Raw genomic sequence first — 8,484 nt, forward strand, 5'->3', positions numbered from 1 at the left:
GAAAGTCTGAGTGATATTACAAAGTGAAATAAATATTCATTGACATAAACTAAAAATGAAGCAAGGATAAAACATCTAATCACATTGACAGATTAATCAATGTGAGCGTGCCATGCAGAAAAATAAGTTCAGGCTTGGACATTTTTTTTTTTCCAGCAGCAAGCAATTAAAATGTGAAATGGCAAAAAGCTAGCCAGGCCCAAACCTACCATCCAGATGCCACTAAATGCGAGTCTGATAGATAATGAGGATGCATTAGAGAATGACAATGTGAAAATGTAGATTGTGGTGGGGGAAGGTGGCAATAATAAATGGTTATTACCAAGAATTGGAGCCAAGAATGTATTAAGGGAGCATAAAAAGGGAGAGATTGCATGAGAGAGAGAATATAAACGAAGCAACCAGGATAATGGCCAAGGGGCTTATAAAAATAAATTCAGGGAAGAAAAAAATGGTTAAAAATTAGAATGATGGGAATTAAAGATAAAAAGGAGGGAGAGTACATTGGGGGGGGGGGCATGAAGGTGTGGGGTGGAGGAGTATGGATATGCAGAGAAGCAGAAAAATGAGATGGAGGAGGAGGATGAGATGGAGGAGGAAAGAGATTGGAGGGAAGTGGGGAAGTTGGTGAAGACAAGGGAAAGGGAGGAAACATTGGTTAGGTCATTAGTATACAAATATAATGTGAAGCAAGCTGAACTCACATTTGATTATTAAAGCCAGTAAGTTAGTGAAAAAAAAGCATTATTAACAAATTTCAGAATCAGACATTCAGATTAACAGCTGCAGATGAACAGATTAACAGATTCATTTCAAACTTATAGGTTATCAGACGTTGCCTGGCGACCAGGGTTGCGTCAGGAAGTGCATCCGGCGTAAAACATGTGCCAAATCATTATGCGGATCATACGGATGATCCGCTGTGGCGACCCCAAACGGGAGCAGCCGAAAGAAGAAGAGGTTATCAGACGTTGCCTAACTTGCACAATGCAATGAAACTTTCAAAGTGAAGAGGGTGACCATTTTGTGAAATTCGCAGACTTCATTGAACCACGGTTTGCAAAAACAGTTATTTATGGATTGAAAAAGTGAACCTTGCCATTGAAGAAGTAAAAAAGCAAAACAAACAAACAAAAAAGTCATGGACCCCACAAGCACATGGCACATGGCACATGTTCATAACCTATTCTGTATTACACGGTGTTGTTGTCGTTATTGTCAATGTTTGAGCGATCTTTCAAATTTTACAGACCTATTAGCTGACTTCCAATCATCAGAAAGGTCATGAAATCCCTCATCGCATGTGACATGAAATCCTTCCATTTCTCCAATGGCCCCATCTCAGATCATCAATTCGGATTCAGAACAGGTCACTCCACCTTGGACATGCTGCTTCTACTCTGCCAACAATGGATGAAGGCGGTTAATATCAGAGATGAGATTGGAGGGAAGTCGGTCGATGGTCGGTCGGTGATGGGGAACCATAACATTACCACATGCCGAAGGTCGGTCAATATCAGGGCCGTCTCCCTGGACATATCCTGTGCTTTCGATACAGTCTGGCATCCCACCTTGTTCTCCAGACTCTCAGCTATGTCATCCAGGCCAAGTCCACTCTTAGGTTAGGCCTATGTCACATTTGCTCTACGGCTAGGATACAGCGGTCGTACCTCCCCCCCCCTTTGAATTGACAGAAATGTGCGGTGGCCGCAGAGTTTCTGAGGTGGCCTCAGGGTGGCCCTATGCCGTATGGCTATCTTTTACAGGCCATAGGGGTCGCCGTGGAATTATAGCGCGGAGTTATAACTTTTTTCATTTCTACGTTGGCCGTAGCAATTCGACAAGCCAAGCTGTGACGTAGATGTGTTCCACGTCGACCGTACGTAGGGCTTGTGTTATTCGTGCGGCTGCCGTCGGCTCTTATCAATGAAAAATGAATTTTGCCAACCCTCAAAAAATTACGGCGGCCGCACTATTTCTACGGTCGCCATAGGGCAGTCCTAAGACGTCCCTGTGTTCAACGTACAGTGGCCTTGCGGTCTCTGTGACTACCTGCGGGCAACGCAGGGTCGACTCACGGTTCCCCTAAGCCTGCCGTGCGTCCTACGTACGGCCTCCGTGGCAGTCCGCGTCGACCGTGCGTCCACCGTGCGCTACCGCTAGAGATCGGAGTATAGGTGTTTGCCTATACTCCGAACTGGTATATTCAGTTATATGTATCATAGTTATAGTATATTCAGTAATATATATCGTGGTGCCCCCAAAATCTGAATGCCCCATTGTTTGAACAAATTGGAATCCGAACAATTTTTGACAAAATTTTGCCCTAAAAACCGAATACATTTTCAAAAACCGAACACGACGTAGCGTTCATGTCTGTTCACGTGCATCTCCCCAGCCTGTTCGACCCGCATCTTCGCGCTTTGTTCCTTCAGTTCGTCGGTGGAAGTACTCATGAAAGCATCTCTCGTGTGTCGATCGCTACTTTACCTCGTGTTCTCACCTTGATTTGTGCTGTTTTTTTTTTATTTTACCCATCTTGTGTTTAAATTAATAACAAAAAAGCAATCCGATCATGTGGTGTGACGGACTGTCGGGCAAGGATTTAATTTCAAAGAAAAACCGGTTGTAATTTGGAAATCCATGATTACCTCAGCCCGATGCGTTTGATGAAAGTGATTGTAGTTCTGGGGGCATCATGTTGATGAGCTGCCCTGGGGGCAGCGCTCTCAGAGAGTGCGCGAGCGATCGGAACTCAGGCCGGATCACGAGCCTGTGTGGACCTTTGGATGTGGTGATTGTACCAATTTACATACAATACACTGCCACCGAAGGTCATTTACTCATCTTATTTTACCTTAAACATGGGGAATTTCATTTTAAAGTGTCTTGAAAGTGGGTTTTCTTGGGTTCCAGGAACGGATTAATTCACTTTCCATTATTTCTTATTGGGAAAATAGTTTTGGAATCCGAACTTTTTGCAATCCGAACAGCCTCCTGGAACGAATTAAATTCGGATTCTGGGGGCACCACTGTACTGGTATATTCCGAACTGTTATATTTTTATTTCATTAAAAAAAAGAACTGGTATATATACCCACTCGTTACCGTCCGTCTGGCCGCACGTTCGCCTTAGGGCCCTCCTGCGGTCGCCTTGCGGGCACCTGGAGGCTATCTTGTGTCTGCCTTGAAAATTCTATGGCCGCCGCAGGGACGCCCTAAGGTCACCGTGCGACATCAAACCAAAGACCGTACGGCACCCCCACGTTTTTGGTCTCCACAATTTCTAAATACCCCGTGCGGCTCCCCGAAAAATAAAAACATATGTGACTGCTACATTGTGTGACCGTGGAAATACTGCGGCCGCGCTATAATTGCTAGTGGCCGTAGATTTTGTAGACCCTACGGCTGCTGTGCCAAATGTGACTTAGGCCTTACTGACTTCCTCTACTCTCATAGCTAACATGTGGCTCTCAACAGAATCCTTTCATCTCCTCTCCCTCTTGAGGCTGGAGTGCCCCAAGGCAGTGTTCTGGGCCCTGTCCTCTTCCTAATCATCATAAACGATCTCTCTCACTCTGGAAAATCCTCATTATCCATTTGCCGATGGCTCCACACTCTGCCGTGACGTCCCTTATTCTTCAGAAAAGCAGGCTGCAGCCTCTTCCCTCTCTCTTCAGACCTTGAATAAAATCACAAGCTGGTCAAAGACTTGGAAAATGTCTCTTAATCCAGACAAATCTCACTCTTTGATCTTTATTGGGCAAACTGCATTTCAACTGCTGACTAGGAATCCTCAGTCATACAAAGTCCTTCCTTGGCACACCTAAATTTCTATCCACCTACAAGGCCTCCATTCGCAGCTTAATGGAGTACTGCTCCCCCACCCTGGGCTGGCATCCCTGCCTCACACCATGCTCAGATTTACACTGTGGAAACCAAGGCCTTCAAGATTATTGGAATCTTCCGTGATGAAGTTGAGTCGATGGGTCTATCTCTTTCCCATCACAGACAGGTCGGTGGTCTCTCCGTCTTTCACCGCCTCCCTTCTGGTGTTGCACCCTCTGCTTTTTCCGTGTTTTGTCCCCCCCACCCCCCCCCCCCATGTTTCTGAACCCCTTCTGGTGAACCACCATTAAAACCCCTTCTGGTGAAACACTCAAAATCCAGAATCACTGCTCACCCCCACTTATTTGTTCCTCATTTTCCCCAGCTGTGGAACCAATTTCCACATTCTGTCCAATCTCATTCTTCCCTCTAAGTTTTCAAAACAGCTGTTAACCACAACCATGATACTTTCTACCCCCGTTAACTCTACAATCCCCAAGCCCAACTCCTTCCGAATTTCCAGTTTTCCTTCCTGAGAGTTTTCTTCTGTATTCATCTTGTCCACCCCACGCATCCACCCCTACCCCTCATTCCTCACCACACCCATTATTTGTCCAAATCTTCCTCTATTTTATCTTCAGCCCTGCTGTTGGTGTTTCCCCCTTCTCTCTACTGTTGCTTTTGTTTTGTTGCATCCTGATCCATTCAGTATTCTTCCAAGAGCCTAGATTCTATTCACAAAAAATGCATTATTTAAGCCAGTGAAATTGAGATTTAGAGAAACAATGTTGACTCCTCAAAATGTCCATCTCGGCCCACCTTTGGCAGGCAATTTAAAGTGGTGATATTTCCACAAAGTGATACTTTCTTCTGTAACACACTGTACATGAAAAAAACTGGGATGTACTGTAACCAACTTAGCTGACACGTTATTTTATTTGCTGTTTGGAGAAAGCCCTTTTGAAAAGGAAACTTTTAGGTCGACATTCAGCTTCCAAAAAATATATATCGTGAAGAAAGAGCCCAATTCGTACAAGTTTCAAGCATTCCTTGGCAGGAAGCCTCCTCAACACTATCCTCCTTCAGTCATGAGCTCTCAAACATGGGCATGGGAGGTTGCTCCTCATCGTCCAACCCAGTGTTAGCCTCGAGTGCAACAGAAGCCTCACAAGCTTAGGTGGAAGGGTGAAGAGAAACCACAGGATCATTTGCAGGAGTCGTAACAGAAACTGCAATAATATTGTCCTTTCTGTCACACAGGAACTTAATCAATTATCACTGAAGTCTCCCACTGTCAAGGTACCAGCCACAGAAATTGAAGAGATTGGAGTAAGCTTAACACTTTCTGGGAACACATCCTGGCCCACCGGATCTAGCAAAGGTGGGGATGATTGCATCGAAGTAGCCTACTCAGCTGCATTTCCAGGCACAGAGGTTTAACTCGATGCTAATATGACTATCAGGCAAAACAATATGAACCACTCCACTGAATGACAAAATATGCTTCACCTCGAACTGCCGACAACATAACCGGAGGAAAGACAGGTGAAACGATGGTCTCAAAGTCGGATAACTCTGCGATCAGTGCCTTACTTTTGAAAATTGGGTTACATTTCAGATCATAACCGGCACAACAGCAGTGTCAAGATCAGCTGCAATCACAAAGTGGCCATTCCTTACAACCATAACATTACTACATCCTCCATTAGAAGGCTCTTGGAAGGCGTCCCAAATAAGCTCATGCTTGTGAGTCAGCGACTCGATGGCCATGCATCTTTTGCATTCACCCACTGCGCCAGCATTTTTATCATTTGCTTATGGCCTTTTTATAAAGGCAATTGCAATGAAGAAAAGGTAAGAACTCAAAATGCGATTCAGGCTAACATTCGGCAAATCTTTACCAGTCGTCCAAACCAAAGTAAAGAAAAAAACAAAAAAAGAAACGAGTTTGAGTACAATTGACTTTGTTTGTATGAATTTTAGTGAAACTGATTAATAATCCTAGAAAATGTACTGCCTGATGCTAAATATAAACAAAATTAAACCATTTCAATTGATAGGTAAGAAGATACTTGTCAGTGAAAATTTTTGTCTTCATCATTTGCTTCACAGGGTGTCAAGATTCGTTCCTTTCAAGTTTCAGATACTAGTGTAGTGGATAACCACAACAATTGCGCATTTTATGAGAAAAGCATGCAATTTCGAACATAGTTAGTGCATACCATAAGATTTATTTTCAGATGTGGAGGGAAGTCAGATTTGACCTCTGAGGACCGTGAGAGGTCAAATCCAAGATGGCCGCCAGTCCACCGGGTCTAATGTTCAAACGCGTTTAATTTTGGAACCAAACACTGTAGAAAAACATTTAAGGTGTCATTTCCAACTAAATTGGGGATGCCCATTCATTTGGTGATACTTTTCAGATCGCCAGAACCCAAGAACATGCATTTAGATCAAGGTCAAGGTCAAATTACGTTAAAAACTTTTGGACATTCTTTTGCCAATACATTTATTTTAGCTTGGACACTGGATAGGACCTATGCAATAATAGTGAAACTTTGCTTCTATTTTGACACTATTAGCACTAGATGTGCACATATTTCTACCAAATTGCACAACAACTTCCTTTGAAATATCATTTCTATCCGGCAAACTAGTACGGATCAATGTAGCTCACGATAATCATCAATCTTCCCACTCATACTAATTTTCGTATTAGCACTATCCACAATTTCCGAATATACTATTGGTAATGATCAAAATCTAAGTCTCCAGAACAGAAGCACAGTGCAGTGCAGCTTTGGCAGACTTTCAGCGTCCAGTGCACCCTTTCTCGCAGCGACAGTGGATCAATTCATGGCACAATTTTGATGCTTCAGGGAGAGTGGTCCAAAGCGGCTGTCACCCAGTTGTTTCCCTTGTCCAGCCCCAGTTAGATGGATATGGCATCTCAGGATGCAGGACCAATGCCTGGTTCCAACAGTTGGCCTGGTAGCAAGTGTGCTTGATGTGCTGCTTGAGTGCTGCCTGGGTTGGAGGAATGTTCTCTAGAGTTCTAGACTTTTGTGTGAAGAGCTGTTTCCTGGCATCATTCACTTCCGTACTCTCACTGGTTCGGTCATACATCAACACCACAAATCGCTCTAGCAGTAACATTGATCCTTCACTGATCTCACTTGGCATGCATACGAGTTCATTGAAAGCATCATTCACCTCTGGGAAAGACTTCCAAGTTTCCCAGGCAGTCTTCTTTCCTCTGCCAGCGAATACAAATAGTGTCACACCCGGTGAAAGTGTGAAGGACTGGGAGAGTCAGACATTGTGTTGGATTCATTGTGGCAACCATTTCGTAAACAGCTACGTACCGAAAGCTTGACCCGACACTAAAGGCAACCCACAGCTCATTAGGAGCTGTCTTGCTGAATGAAGCCACAGCCAGTACTACCACATCAGTATCAATGGTACGTATGGTCACCTTCTTACACCCCTTATGCACAGCATCTGCCACATGCAGAAGTAGATGAGTGTTGGCCTCCTCTTGCGAACATGGGGCAAGGCGTGCCAAGTATGACTCAGGAGGAGAGCAGAGGACTCCACTTCCATCTGTTGCATACAGTTCGTTGCCCTCTGCTCAAGGAAGATGAACAGCTTCGCATGACAGGAAAGCAAACAATTCGGTTTTGTTCTCATTGTATCGAAAGAAGTCCTTCAGTTCTTTGGCATCACAGTAGAAGGAGCCAGCATTTTCCTCGTGCCCTTTCCCCTATTCTGTCTGGTTGAGGCTTTCAGGCTGGCAGGTAGGTACACATCCGAGACAAGGTCGACCTGGACCTTAATGTATGACCTCTTCTGGCAACCTGAAAATGATCATCAAATATATGGGCATCTTAAGATTACTTTAAAATGACATCTCAAACATGAGACACCACTGGGTGTTCATTTGCAAATTTCAACTGATTGCTTATTTTTGGTCAATTTTTACCTTGACCTTGACCTAAATGCATTTCCTTGAATTCTGGCGATCTCAAACGTATCATCAAATGAATGGGAATCCACAATTTAGTTGGAAATGACACCTTAAATGTTTTTCTACACTGTTTGGTTCCAAAATTAAGCGCATTTTAACATTAGACCTGGTGGACTGGTGGCCATCTTGGATTTGACCTCTCACGGTCCTCAGAGGTCAAATCTGACTTCCCTCCACATCTGAAAATAAACATTATGGTATATAGCAACTATGCCAGAAATTTCATGCTTTTCTCATAAAATGCACAATTGTTATAATATGAGAGCTTATCCGCTGTACTATACACTATGTGCAGAGAAGACAATGCAAATAATTTGCTGCCAAGTTCATTCACATGATTGATCCCAACATGCATGATTGAACCTTAGGAGGAGTTTACACTTTCCTTTCCTCAAGTTTCACTGTGCAAGGCTGACCGGATAAGCAGCAACTGAGATGTCGTAAGAGTAAAGGAACTATTTTGGTGGTGTATTTCAAAAAGATGCCAAACCAATAAACCCAGTCTGCATTTATGATGCTCATGGAATTTCTAATTATACTGGAAGCAGCTTCTTTAGCAGGTTATACATCTTCAAGTTCTATCAGGTACTGTGGAAAAAAAGTTGGTCAGCATTTGGTGCATTGTTTGG

At 43.7% G+C, this 8,484-nt stretch overlaps 1 protein-coding gene across 4 annotated transcripts in view; it reads right to left on the reverse strand.

Moving 5' to 3' along the window:
- Positions 1–8,484, reverse strand: part of LIPE (lipase E, hormone sensitive type) — a 172,296-nt gene that overhangs the window by 43,496 nt on the left and 120,316 nt on the right. The gene's annotated exons all lie outside the window — the stretch shown is intronic.

Source organism: Eptatretus burgeri, chromosome 13, assembly GCF_056783735.1.
Source record: "Eptatretus burgeri isolate ZD-2024b chromosome 13, Ebu_testis_v1, whole genome shotgun sequence".
NCBI lineage: Eukaryota > Metazoa > Chordata > Myxini > Myxiniformes > Myxinidae > Eptatretus > Eptatretus burgeri.